The sequence below is a fragment of the Leuresthes tenuis genome, unplaced genomic scaffold (assembly GCF_036924035.1).
Source record: "Leuresthes tenuis unplaced genomic scaffold, fLeuTen1.0.hap1 SCAF_7, whole genome shotgun sequence".
In the NCBI taxonomy this organism is placed as follows: domain Eukaryota; kingdom Metazoa; phylum Chordata; class Actinopteri; order Atheriniformes; family Atherinopsidae; genus Leuresthes; species Leuresthes tenuis.
Window position 1 is genome coordinate 19,538,465 of NW_027325361.1, and position 15,228 is coordinate 19,553,692.

Below are 15,228 nucleotides of genomic sequence, written 5' to 3' on the forward strand. Positions count from 1 at the left end.
TAAATCCAGTGATATATATATAAAAAAAATGCAGCTGACAGATTTTACATTTTGTGGAATTGTTAATGCAAACATGAATATTGTGATTGGTTTATCTGTATATGTTTGATAATAACAACTATGAGGCATTTCATTAATGCTGATATTTTCATCTTGCAGACATTCATATCAATTGTCGATGAAGCACAGAACAATTGTAGGTCTTGGGGATTATTTTGTCCTCAGGTATAAAATGAGGTGAAAACCACTACGTTGTACAAGAGACCACAAAGGCAACCAATTATTTCAAGCATATTGAGCACCAGAGGTGTGACCAGAATGGCGTGTGTGGGTGGACAGTTAGCTCATCTGGGGGGGGGGCAAAAAACAATACCTGAAAAAAATCGGTGGAAAACCACTACTACAACTTCAAGCATAATAATAATAATAATAATAATAGTAATAGTAATAATTCAATTCAGTGATGAAAATATGGTCACACTAACATAAATCATGACCGTCAATTTTGTTAACAGTGTGGAATTTTTTATGATTGTTTGTTTTTTTAATTTTTTTTTAAAGAAATGTAGACCTTGTATAATGCATGCAAACGCACCATTACAACGCCATCAGGGTCACAAGAAATGAGTTCACCAAGTAACTGCTAAAGATAAGAAATAAAGCTGAGAGTACCAGAATACTATTACCCTCCAGTCCTGTTGTATACCAGAGCTAAAATCTACATCCATTGTCCTGCAGAAGAACAAAGTGTTCAACACTTTTGATATTGTTGGTGCAAACTCTTGGTTAACAAACTTGGCATACATGCCTTTCTAACTAATTTCTTCTATGGCCTGAAGAAGGGGCAAGTTCCAGTTTTCAACAGTCCAGTTTCAACTTCAACTTGCCTATGCAGTTCCTCAGTTTGGAAACTTTTTTTTTCTTCACTTTTCTTCAACATAAATAAGGTGGTTAGAGAGGTTATAAAGAGGATGTTACAAAGTAACTCAAAATCAATTGTATGCTTTAGCTTTCAACATAGGAACAGTAGCCTACCTTTGAGAATGTTCATCCGTTCTTCATGTTGCTCCAATTTCACCCCACCGGCAGAACAGTGCAGATCAGGTGATTCTTAAAATTACCCGTTGGCCTGATTGTGATTGCTTGTTGCCCTGTGTGTCCTTATGTGATGAATGTGAGCTGTGATAGGCTCCTGCCCTCTGGAACCCAGAGCTGTAAAAACTATAGTGACAATAGTTGAAAATGTTCTCCTTACAGCCACAAGCAGTGCCCCAATCTGTGCACCAAAAGCAATATTAGGATCAAACTGTCGTATTGTTTGCGTTCCTCTGCTAAAGTGTGTTAGCCACAGGTTATACAGGTTGCTACTCTTAACTCCTTGCGAGCCAAAAACTTGAGCCTCTATGTGCAATTTTATTGTGGTTTACTGGTGTGTATGGCTGACCCAGATACACTTAGAAATTCTGATTATTCGTATCAAGCATGGGAAGGATCAGCCAGAGCTAAAGGGCACCGGTGAGGAGAGATTTTTCTCAGTAGTTGTCCAAGAAAAAGAAAAAGAAAGTCAATATTGAGGTTACATTTACACACTGGATATTTCGCTCACAAATCTCATATATTCCATATTGTTGTAGGGTTAATTTGCCAATACTTTGGGAGCACAAGTTGCTGCTTATAAACCCTGTTCTCACATATTGATGCTTGGTTTTAGGCCTTCTGTGTCTATTTTTTATTGTAGAAGGTAACACCAAACTATCTCTTTTGGATTTGTGGGGTTTCCCGAGCTGGAAATGTAATAGCCAGAGGATACATCACTATGTTAATGTGGAGAGTAAGCTCTCCGTAATGAAACTGTGTATTTTACTTCCAAGCCATGATTTTTTTTCCAACCCTAACCAAGTACTTTTAAAGGGGACTTAGGTTACTACCAACTGAAAAAAAAAAGCTCTGACATTTTGTTTTGAAAAATGTTTAATTCAGTGAGCTGTTCGTGTTATCAGGGGGAAACTTGCATCATTTCACAAGGTTGTCCAGCCTCCATTCTCAGTATCTCTGCCAGCCTTATCTTTAGATGATATTGAATTCGCTGTCCCTTGGAGGTGAGAGCTGAAACTCTTTTGCTCTTACTTTTTGCTTTGCTGTTAATATCAAATAACTTAACTTGATAAATAAATCAATGAAAATATAAAGAAATAGATATGTGATGGAGGAATTATGATGTGAGTTCTCAATGGCGCTATTACTGTCACTGACCAACAGTGGTTTAAATTAGCTGTGCTTGTTTCAACAACAAGGGCTGGTCAACACGTGACTCGTGGTAACCAACCAGTTGTCCATGTCCGAACTGCAGACGAGGGTAATGTCAGTAATTGAGAATAGAACTGCATCTCTCCACATCAGTGGAGAATGTGGTCTGAGCTCTCTGGCTAGTCACTGTATGCTCTCTCATACCATAATAACATGCTCCAAAGGTTTTTTAATTAAGACAATTCTCAAAAGAGGCAGACCCTCAGAAAGAGAGGAGGAGTAGAGGAGAAGAGGAGTGTCTAGAGTCCAGTGGGTCACTTCACGCCACTGAAATCATCTGTTTGAATAAAAGTCTAATATAATGGAAGAAATATGAGTTGCTTTTCTGTCTCTATGTGTTCTTTTGACCAAATCAAGTCGCAAACATTTTATTAGGACATCTTGGAATTATGTCAGTTTGTGAAAAATAGGCATAAATGCTTGAAATGCATTATATTTGCATAGAAATGCAGCACAGTAGTAGAGTGAAAGGACTAAAGACAAAAAAGGAAGTAAAAAACCGAAGAGTTGAGGTTAGATTTGAGCATGAGTCTACATACTGGAAGCAGGTGCACCAGTGCATCACTTAAAACCACAGAGGAATAACTGGCAATGTGCTAGTTAGAGCTGTAGAGCGTTTTCTCTTGCCTCTGACAGTGATGGTAAATGGGCACCTTGTACATTAAAAACTGATGTGAAGGGCTAGTGACCATGACAATGTGACAATTTGCGAATGAGAATATGTTGAAGACTATAATAAGAAAACTGCAGGCTGGTGTTTTTTATTTTTATTAGATTTGATATTGTAAAGTGTCTTCTTAATGCTTATTGTTATTAATATGTGCAAGAGATCAATAAATCAATGGCAGTGAAGCAGTGGATATGAAAAAAAACGATCTAGCAATGACTTCCAGTCCTTATCTATATTAAAAATTCAAACAAGCTTAATTGAAAATGTTATGCTTTCAGAATGCTTTATACTTCAGAGGATCTCATTTATTTGTGATTGTCTCTGGCTCAGAGGCATGACCTTTTCGTTGCTCACTATTGATAGTTTAGTTCAAAAAATATTGGGGCACTCTTGCCACACACATTTATGCTCTATTGGCAGTGAAAAACCATTGAACATTAAGTAGCAATATGTGTTATAAAGGGGTGTCTTTGTTGGACGTCTTGAGAGCATTAACTTTAATTTACTTGTTAATTAATTTGCATCTACTTTCAAATAAGTAAGTCCAATGATTACTTGGAACTTTTTTTATTGGAACTTTGCTTTCCACTATGCTACATGCTTCAGAAAATGTTTGATTTGTATTCCTTTAAATATTGCATCTTTCAATGAGAAGTCTAGAATTTCTTGTCCTTTAACATGATTTTTTTTATAGGGCTGTCATTTTATGTGACAAAATAGTAATTTTGCTAAAGAAACAGCATTATCAAGTGTGCTGCATTGCTTTTTGCTATAATCCTATGTGACACAACAAAATGGCATCCAATTTTATGGGCTGTCAAAACCGGTGAAGGGTGTTTTCAGTCTTCTATTCTAAGAAGAATAGATAGAGTGTTTGAGGATCTGTGTTTATTTCCCAGTACATTATAATGGCATTAGCTCAGTGAAGCATGGCAAAGTGTCCTGAGATAAAAATGATTAACTTAGCAGAATTGTCAAACTCTCATCCGATGTTGTAGGAAATGATTTAACATCATTTATAACAGCTGACCTTTTTAAATCAACTGGATTTGAAGTCACTCCCTTTTAGCACGTGACACATCAAACTTAAAATCCATTTTCACTTCTCACTGCATTGTCAGGTCACATTGGATGAGGATAAAGATGGATTCATTTAAAGAGATATTGATGAGAAACTGAATGCACCTCATGGTGACGTCAGTTAAAAAAAATTAAAGTTGGGCGGCAGTAGGCCACGTTTTTGCTTTATCCTTAACAAAAAAATCTAAAAGAGGTCTGGGAGGGGATGAAGACCATCACAGGCTGCAAGAAGAGCTGCAGCATCACAGAGGGGGACGCCGAGAGAGCAAAGCAGTTTAACCACTTCTTCAACAGGTTTGACAATTGCTAATGGGTCTCCAAACCACCCTGCTCCCCTACCGACCACCTCAACACCTGGGCTCCTGGATTGTGGATTACCTCACAGAGAGACCACAGTTTGTGAGGCTGGGCGGCTGCACTTCGGACATCATGCTCTGCAGCACAGGGGTGTCCCAAAGGACAGTGCTCTCCCCTGTCCTGTTCACACTCTATACATCCGACTTCCAGCACGCGTCAGAGCTCTGCCACATGCAGACACTGCGATTGTTGGATGCATTGCAGATGTACAAGAGACGGAGTACAGGGGCCTGGCGGAGGACATTGTTGGATGGTGCAGGTCTAACCACCTGCAGCTTAACACCTCCAAGACCAAGGAGATGGTGGTGTACTTCAGGAGGAAGAGACCCCATCTCCAGCCTATTTCCATCGAGGGCTCTGACATGGAGGAGGTCAGGACCTAGAAGTACCTGGGACTACAGCTGGATGACAAATTGGACTGGACTGTTAACACAGACAGCATTATCTGCTTTACCTTTTGTCTGAAGCGGTGTTTAAGGAAGTGTCCAAATTTCTTTATCAACTAAAAGTAGAAAACTGAAAAAGAGACAAAGCTTGTATATGGAAAATGCACAATAGCCAAAAGGGTTACATCAAGTTCCTTTTTTTAAAGGATATTTTAAACCTTATTAGAGGAGCAAAGAACTATTGGCTAAATTAAGCTATACTGATTAATGTTCTTCCTGGTGTGTTAAGTCTCTTTCCTTCCTGTTTGAATGGTTGCACCTTTGGTTTCCCTCCTGTTTTGATTATCTTTGTTTGGTTATAAGTTGTAGCTGCTCAAGCATGAAACATAGTTTCCTAAGGTCATATGTCTTCCCTTTAATACAGCAAATGTTAAAGTGCTTAGGGCAGCATTATAGCCTTTAGAGTTGCATTTATATTGTAAAAGTGTTAAAAAAAATAAGAAAATCACTGTAAAATTAGAACTAAGTAAAGCAGTTTTACAGTCCATAGAGTTAGATAATTCAGTCCTGTGTATTGCATCATATTCTAAAACAACAAGAAACCAACAAGGTTAATAATGAACTTAAAGCTATAGTAATTTGACACAATTCTAATTCCCAAAAAGTTGGAAAGCTGTGTAAAATGTGATTAAAACCAGAATGCAATGATTTGCAAATCTCATAAATCAGTATTTTATACACAACAGTAGAAGGAACACATATCAAAAGTTGAAAGTGAGACTCACTATTTTAATGACTTTTTCAGCATTTTGTTGCCCTCATTCCAACTTTTATGCTGCCATCAAATGAAAGATGAGCTGATATTTTTTTTAATTAGATATTAAGATATCTCTCTTTCAACATTTGATTAATTCTGCATTATGTTGTGATCAAGATATTAGTTTATGAAATCTGCAAATAATTGTGGTCTGTTTCTTTTTTTTTTTTTACTCAGAATCCCAAATTGTGAAGTTGGGGTTGTATTTTCTGAGTTAAACTATAACTTGACATGAAATGGAAATGCATAAGTGCCACATATCTCTACTTGAGTGCAGTTCCTCATCAAATTGTTTGACATTCGTCGCACCCTATCCCCTCCTACGCACATACATCTCTTTTTTACCCTGTAGCAGCACCTCACTGTAACAGCGCTCCTCAGAGTAAAGCATTGAGGGATATCTTTAAATAGAAATATAATTCTCATGTTTTATCCCAATACTAATGAGGGAAATATAAATATCTTTCTTGTCCACAGATTATTTAAGTCGCGTATGTTTGCAAGTAGTGATAACAGGTCCTTGAGAGCCAAAGAACTTTAGCTTTTTAGCAAAACATTAGAAAAGAAGTGAAGGAATAGCTAGTTTTTCTAATTGACAACACTACTGTTGCTACTGCAGTGCTTTAAGCAGCAGTAGCAACAGTAGCAGTTGCTTTTCAGTAACATAATATCTATGCTGTTCGAAAACCATATCTGTTTGCATTATGTCAAAAGCAGAGAGTGATAACTATTACACAAAAAGGTCAAATAGCCAGAGATTACAGCTAAACTCTGCTTGCCAGCTGCCTTACCCTTACCCTTTTTTATGAGTATATTTTCTGCAGATTAAGAATAAGATACAGCTTTAAGGCCATCGGCAGTAATCTATCATAGGTTAGTCATTATCAAGACTCAAAAGTCATGAAATTACATAAAAGGATCAGAGAGAAAATTAAAGCAGATCGTTGCCGCCATCTGGTGTTATGGTATTGTAAGTACAAAATTAAGAAAATACAGAGTTAAGGTCCAAGTCTTTTCTTGGATCATAACATTACAAGATGTGAAACAGACTTTTAAAAATGGATGCTTTCCAATTCATGGTTACTGAGAAATGGGCTGTGGAAGTGGGGCAATCAGTAAGGGGAAAATGACACCTTCACAATTTAATGTGCTTATCCCACACTCTGTTTTATGTGTAATATACACTATATTGCCAAAAGTATTTGCTCACCTACCTTTACACGCATATGAATTTAAGTGACATCCCATTCTTAATCCATAGGGTTTAACATGACGTCGGCCCACTCTTTGCAGCTGTAACAGCTTCAACTTTTCTGGGCAAGCTTTCCACAAGGTTTAGCAGTGTGTTTATGGGAATTTTTGACCATTCTTCCAGCACCGCATTTGTGAGGTTAGATACTGATGTTGGACGAGGGGGCCTGGCTTGCAGTCTTCGCTCTAATTCATCCCAAAGGTGTTCCATCGGGTTGAGGTCACGACTCTGTGCAGGTCAGTCAAGTTCTTCCACACCAAGCTCGCTCATCCAAGTCTTTATGGACCTAGCTTTGTGCACTGGTGCACAGTCATGTTGGAACAGGACGGGGCCATCCCCAAACTGTTTCCACAAATAAAGTACCAAGCATGAAATTGTCCAAAATCTCTTGGTATGCTGAAGCATTAAAAGTTCCTTTCACTGGAACTAAGGGGCCAAGTCCAGTTCCTGAAAAACAACCCCACACCATAATCCCCCTTCCACCAAACTTTACACTTGGCACAGTGCAGTTAGACAAGTACCATCCAACGCTTTGCATTGCACTTAGTGATGTCTGGCTTGGATGCAGCTGCTCGGCCATGGAAACCCATTCCATGAAGCTCTCTACGCACTGTTCTTGAGCTAATCTGAAGGCCACATGAAGTTTGGCGGTCTGTAGCGATTGATTCTGCAGAAAGTTGGCAATCTCTGAGCACTACGCACCTCAACATCCACTGACCCTGCTCTGTCATTTTACGTGGCCAACACTTTGTGGCTGAGCTGCTGTCGTTTTCAATGGCTTCCACTTTTTTATAACACCACTGACAGTTGACTGTGGAATATTTAACAGCGAGGAAATATCCCGACTGCACTTGATGCACAGGTGGTATCCTATCACGTATTCTTTCACAAATGTTTGCATGCCTAGGTGCTTGAATTTGTACACCTGTGATTGGAACACCTGAATTTGATTATTTGGATGGGTGAGTGAATATTTTTGGCACTATAGTGTATTTATCCCTCCATGAACATGTCTGTTCAATGGTCAGAATTATAGGCTCACCTGGATTGTTAGTACATAAATCCAAATATCCTTAAGAAGAAAAAGGAGTAATGTATACTTACAGAGAAATCATGCATATTTGGCTATCACATTGTTTTCTGCAAGAAACTTAAAACATATTTATTACTGCTGGACCTTGGCTGGAACCTTTTCTTGTCATTTCAAAATAATAGCACATCCTCTTTTACTTCTACATATCAGATAAAAACAACAAGAAGAAACCCACCCAAATATCTTGTTCTTACCAGGGCTAAAATACAACCTCACACGAAAAACATCATAGACATTACATCATATAATCATTTAATAACAAAAACTAAGATAAAATACAGTGGCAGTGTGTAAAAAAAACTAAGTACACCCCACAATTCAACAGCCTGTGGAACCACCTCTAAAGAAAGAACTTGAAGCAATCATGTTTCTGTATGACCCCATATGTTATTGTGGAGGAATTTAGTTTCAGCATTTTATATAAAAATGTAATGCGTGCTGAAAAAAATCTCTTTGATACCATAATTTTTCAACATTTGATTTATTGGATTTATTTATTTTGAACATGTTAAAAGAATAACAATAAAATAAACTAAAGAAAACACAAGGGAAATTGGAGTCATAATCAATAACTGAACATTGCATCTGGATTCCTTAATGCTCACATTAAAGCTACTGTATCTCTGTGTAGCTAAACAAATTGAATCAAAACGTGGGCCAGACTCCGTGTTATTTCAAAATAACTATATATAGTAGGAAGAGACCAACAGTGCAGTAACTTTGTCAATATTCACATGCAAGACAATTACTCAGAGAGAAAGCCAGAAGCAACAATGTCTCTCACACTACTCAAACTACAAACAACATCAGTGGAAGAGAAACTTCACTCCCAAGAGGGAGCACTGGTGTTTGCCTGTCTCAAAAGTCTCCAGACATGCCCCTGGGGTCTTTTTTTAAAAAAAAAGAATTGCTGAAGGATCTGAAAAGTCTCTTTAAATGCAGCTCCACCAGCTACACTGAGAAAAAGCAGACAGAAAAGCAGATGACAGAGAGAGGCACTTCCAAAACTGAGGCTGGCTTAATGCGGTTATGTATGTATAGACTTTGTCACATTATTATGAATTGTTGGAGTTTTCACACACTGCACTACCACTACAATGCATAGCTGTGTTGCTGCAGTTGTCATGCCCTTTATTTATAGATGACTTTGATCTTCTTTTTAAAGCAAACACATTTGATTGTGTCACACCTGTTTTTATTGCTTCTGTCACAGGATTTAGCAACACTAGCTCCAGCAGGAGCAGCAGCAGCAGCAGAGAACCTGTTGGCAAAAAGAAAAAAACACCTCAGGGACAAGAAAGAACCCTGAGTAATGCTCTGTGTTTTCAGGGATATGGATATGATGAAGGCTTTGGATGGGTACAAATATTACAGTGGCATAGGACATGGGGGGATATCTGGAATATCCAGTACACAACTCATGCAAAAACTAGACTCTGAACATTGTTTTATTCTAAACAAGGTGAATAATAGGTATATTGCAAGGACTTTTGTCCTGTTAAATGGCCAAGTCACACTGTAACTGTAGCTCAACCGAACTGTGCATGGAACTGTGCTGACTGATTTCAAACTATAGCCAGCCCTTTTAGCTTTTGGTCGACACTGAGCCAAGCTATAAAAGCCTCTCAGAACAGTTATATCAAGAACTAGGAGACTGCAGCCAGACAGACGGTATTCAGTTCTCAGGGTTATCTATTCGGTCCAAGGGTCAAAGTCAGTCAGTGGTACAAGATCGGAAGGCCAGACTCAAAAAAATGGGAATGAAAACAATCAGACGCAGGGAATTCTCTTTTACAAAACACTGGAAAGATGCTCTATGAGACAAGACAATCTGGCACTGACATATAGGGGAGCACTGGTTATAAACACACACAGGAGGGTAGGAATAACAACACATAGGTGAAACACATAAGGGTGAGGATGGGTAATCAACGGGGAACAGGGAGTGAACACAGAGACGAGGCTATCAAAATGAAAAGAGTAAACTGACACAAAACACAGACCCTGACAAGGTACTGCAGAGGAGTACACTTTTGTTTTTATCTAAAACAACTCAACCTCAAAAAATTTCATGGGGGTTCAAGTGAAAGCAATTTACAGTGAATTTTACACTGCTTACCTTTTTGCATCAAAGAAATGCTTTGATTACCTTGATATTAATCTGTCAAAGATTGTCCTTGTTGCTGTGCATCACAGGGTGATTTATCCTGCTGCTGATCAGCTGTGATAATTCCGTTGGTCTAAACCCACAGAGTATGAGATAGAGAAAGTTGTTTAAACTTACCTTACCATCTTTTAAATGTTTGTGAAAATAATACCCAGCAGTGAACTATCCAACAAGTCTGCCACAACTCCTGACGGACTCAGAAGATAATCAGCAGGATGCATTACTCAGCCGTGTGCATGAAGTGATGCATAGCAAACACAAACATTCTCTTCACTTAAAGACTCTCTAAAACAACCATTTCTTATATACTGCAACAATAGAATGTCCCTTTGGGGATTAATATAAGCACAAGTATAATTCAGTTCTATTAAACTCATGTCAAAACATGTGTAATTGTGATCAAAATGAAGGTCAAGTTTGAAGAGGGGTGTTGTCTGACCTGTACGTACAGGTGTTCCATGCATCCACCTTATCATACAGCTCACCACCCTCTTTTTACTGAACTATTACATCAGTGCTCCAGTCATGATTCAGATCTGAGAACTTAAAACTCAATGAGCTATGGTCATCATGGTTGACCACCAAGTGTCACTGCTGGTGTTATACCATTGCAAAATGATCTATACTTACAATACAGTTGTATATGTAAGCTGTACAAAAGGTAAATATGGAGAAAATCGGTTTGAACACCTTTTTTTGGGGGGGGGGGGGGGGGGGGGGGGTATTGTATTAATACTTGGCCCTACTCTTATCATTTGAGTAAAAAATTTACAGCAAATATTGAATTTAAAACCTAGGACGTTAGAGTGCTCAAATGCCAGTCAAATTCACTTCAGTCTATTTCTTTCCTCTTGACAAGAATATAGAATTTATAAAACTTTTACTACTTTTGTACAAATCTTTATTTTTGTCATTCTGGGTTGTGGGATTTCATTATAGCTAACAGATGAAGTCGAGCAGCTCTAAATTCTGCCTTGAGCAGAAATATAATGCTTGGCAGGAACTGTTTCAATTACTGAAGCTGATTCAGCATCAGGAAAGACATGTTGAGTTGTCTTTTGTCAGTAGAAAAACTGATCAATATCAATGAGTTTTACGCTACTTTTCATCCAGGGACCCGAGACTGGAAGAGAAAGGTGCGGCAAACCATCTCCACATCCAGCCTGGTCTTATCACATCTCATCCGTCTGTTAAGTCACTGGTCCATGAAACTGTCCCCACTGGGATATGCCATCATCATGTCACACCCTAATTTTCTTTAACAACACCTTACAGTCCAACAAGCATGCTCTTCAATGCACAACCAGCATGCAATGGTGAATTAAGTACCAAGGGACACAACTCTCTCATAGCACTTACTAAACCACTACTACACTTTCTGAACTTTGACAGGATCTTTCCCTTAACTGCAAAGTCAAGCTCCTGATTCACTCACTGTGTTCAGCTCATAAGTAGGAGGCATGTGCCATTTAAACCTTTTGCATATGCAGTGTATGTTTTCTTGTTTACTGTTTGTGTGTTACTTGATGTGGAGAGAAATGCTGAATTTAGATACCTATGAAGAGTATGTATGTGTGAGAGACTGTATGTATGTCTAGACTGTATGTCTACAACAGCACAGAGAATGCAAATTTTTTTTCCCCTTAGCTGCCTGAGTCTCCCTCAGGGCCTGAAGACTTCCCAAGCTGAACAGATCAAGCCAGGCTGCCTCTCTCTCAGGGTCCAGGCTGGTTAACAAGCAGCAGAATAAAACGCCAGCAAGTTAAATTGTATGTAACTTTTTAGTTTGCACTAATAGTGTGACCTTTATTGATTTCTTGTCTCTGCCTTCAGCTTGGTGAAACACTAATGGCTTTGGTCAATAAAAATCCATGAAGTGGAAGTTCTCAATACCCCTCCCCCTGCGTTGACCACATCCCTAAAAATAGCCATTCAACCTCCCTCAGAGGCTGCTGAGCCAGTGCCATGACAGCTCACTACTCTTATTCAATATGAGCTGAACTGCGCCCCTGTTTGTTTCCTCACTACAGATGCAAGCTGGCTAACACGCTGAGCCATCCGCCAAACACTTTGACTCCTGTCCCTGCCAGTACCCATTCAGATAGCCAGCCACATTCAATGAGAACCCTGCCTCTTTTAATCAATACATTTATAGCATGACGAGCGGAGCATAAAATAACACTTTGACTTTGAAAAAACAAACAGTATTTTCAGCAAATGTAACTAAGGTGGCGTTCTGGGACCTGCTGCTGCTTTGAAGAATTAAATTCCCATTTCAAAAGAACACATTTACAATAAATAAAAAGGCATTGTGTCTGTGTAGCTGCCACCCACTGCTCTATCGACTGGGAATGTCAATGTGTACCCCTGCATTTCCTCTGCATTCGCTCTTATTGAACTGGCAAAAATAAATATTATGAGCAGAGTTCAATAGAGCTGAAATGATCCCCAATTCCCTCACAAAGAAAACAACCATCTCTTTTTAGCTCTATGTCTTTTCCCAAACTTCTCAGCTCCGAACTTTCTTGACCAGTACATTTCTACGAGGCCATTTGGAAGTGAGACTTTCCTTGCTCTTTAGGTGTACAGTTGATCTTGGAGCAACAGAGGCAGCTGAGGGCAATTCTCTCATGCAGTGATGCAGATATTAGGAAGTCAAAGTTCTGAGAGGGCACCCCTATGGTGTTGTTCCTTCACAGTAAGAGAAGCAGCAGCAGTATTGATTCACCTTGCAGCCTTGAGCCAGTTGTCACAGGCAGTGTATCACTTCATTTAATCCACTGTTAAATAGGCTGTAATTAGAAATCTGTTCTGAAGATGTGTTTAATTTAAAGGGTGGCTTGTGATTGAGTTTGGAAGACTGTCTACATTGTTGTGCATTATAGTTTTAAGAGATGTTGTTCTCATTTGACTATTATATTTTCATGATGGATTTTAATCTGTGTGCTTTTAAACATCACCTGCAAAGGGAAAGCAAATGATGCAAATAAATTCTCTCCTGGGGGATTAGCCTACATGGCATTTGAAAAGTATTTACAGTAAGTCCCTTAATTGTAGTTAATGTTTGTTGGTCCCTTGACTCAATCTGATGACCAATAGACCTTTTTCAAAGCAGGCATTTGAACTTGTTAAAGCAAGAAATTAGATGTGAGGAACAAAAACCATGTAATTAAAAACATTTTAGTTGATGAAATCCTATTTCACTATAATGAGTATATCTAGAAGTCAGTGGACAACTAAACATCCAATGACTTTATTTATTATTATAAGCCGGACCAATTATCATAGCAGCAAAGCTGAAAATTTAATAAGTGCATTTCCAGGAGTGGGAGAGCCCACAGTCATCACAGTCCCTTCAAAACACAGAGGCTGGAAACTGTGAGAAACTCTGAAGCTGTAGGATTTTTGTTTGTGGGTTTCAGAAGTGTGTGAACCCTTCAGAACTATTCATATTCCTGCAAAGGCATGCCTAAAACACAATTCAATTCAAAGTGCTTTAAGTAGAGAGATTATATTAAGTGATGTATGTGTTAAAAAAAAATTCAATTTTCCATATCTGTGAGTGGAAGAAGTATGCAAACCTGCTTTGCTTTCAACATTTCCTGTAACTATTGATCAGCTTTAGCCCATTCGTTCGTACAGAACAGCTGCAACTCTGTGATGCTGGTAGATTTCCCCATTTAACTGCTCACATCTAGTCTGAATTAAGGTGAGGTCACTCTACTTGGACATTTGACAAATGGATTTTATTCTCCTTTGATCATTCTTCCGTAGAATAATATTAGTGCTCAGGGTTGGTGCCTCGTTGTTTAATCAACTCTCTTTTAGGATCCAGTTCACTGGCCAATGTGCCAATAATTCATTGTAATATTTCAAAATCCATCATTCCGTCACTTCAGACAAACTGTCCAGATGCAACAAAATAATCCCAAACCAAGACACTAACATCACCGTGTTTCACAGCTGGGATAAGGTTCTTATGCTAAAATTGTGTGTTTTCCTTTACCCAACATAAACCTTTTCATTCAAACAAAAATACATTTTAGTCCCATCTGTTCATAAGGAATTTTCCAACTGCCTCTTGGCTTGCATCATGACCTTTTAGCCAACTTCAGATGAGTAGTCATCTTATCGCAGCCCTGTTGTTGTTCAGTATTCTTCTGTGGAGGACTTTAGATGATTAAAAGTTACTTTAGGTTCTCAGTTACTTCCAGACTCTAACACTTACCTTGATCTCAGAGGGATCTTTGTCTATCGAACACTCTTGGGTTGAGTAATGATGGTCCTGAGTTTCCCACATTTGTCCACAACCTATTTGACTGGATTGTTGAAGTCCAGCCTCTTTAGAGAAAATTTTGTAGCTTTTTCCGGCTTAACAAGTATGAAGTCTTCAGAAAACTCCTTTATTCGTGTCATCATAGACTTTCACAAAAATTTCATGGAAATCAAAGTTTTTTTTAAATCATTTTTGTTCAGATAAATAGGGTGTCCACTCACAACTGATTGTTATTCCATTGCTTCTTACTGATACAATACGTTTGCCACATATAACATATACATATAACATTGGATTCTCCATAACTCCAGTTATCAAGAGGAAATGAGTATATTCGAAATGGTCAGTGACATAGTGGAAAAATGGACCTGCACAATGCAAACAAAATGCTTCCCACAGCCAGCAGATCATCTCACTGTATAGCGTAAGGGTTCAATTCTGTCTTCTAGTTTGTCATCTGTCTGTATGCAAGCATTACTGTCAGTTCCTTCTCACATCATTTCACGGAACTCTTTCAGTTTACACCTAATTGTAGTTAACCCTTAAATTGATAACAATCTGACACTTCATAGTGAGAAATGTACAAGTGTAAATGGTGCATTAGTACCCTGATGCCAACATATCTTACTGGAACGATTCAATTTAAGGGTGCCAGCATTAGTATACCAACGAACAACTACCAGTTAAAATGTCTGCTGTGGAGTGTTTCCCATAGTGTGCAACTTCCATCAAAGATCGCACACAACTATAAAATTAAACAAATTCGCAAACACAAGTTGTTTTGCAGTTTGAACAGAACCTGTAAAGAAGGTAACAGACCCGA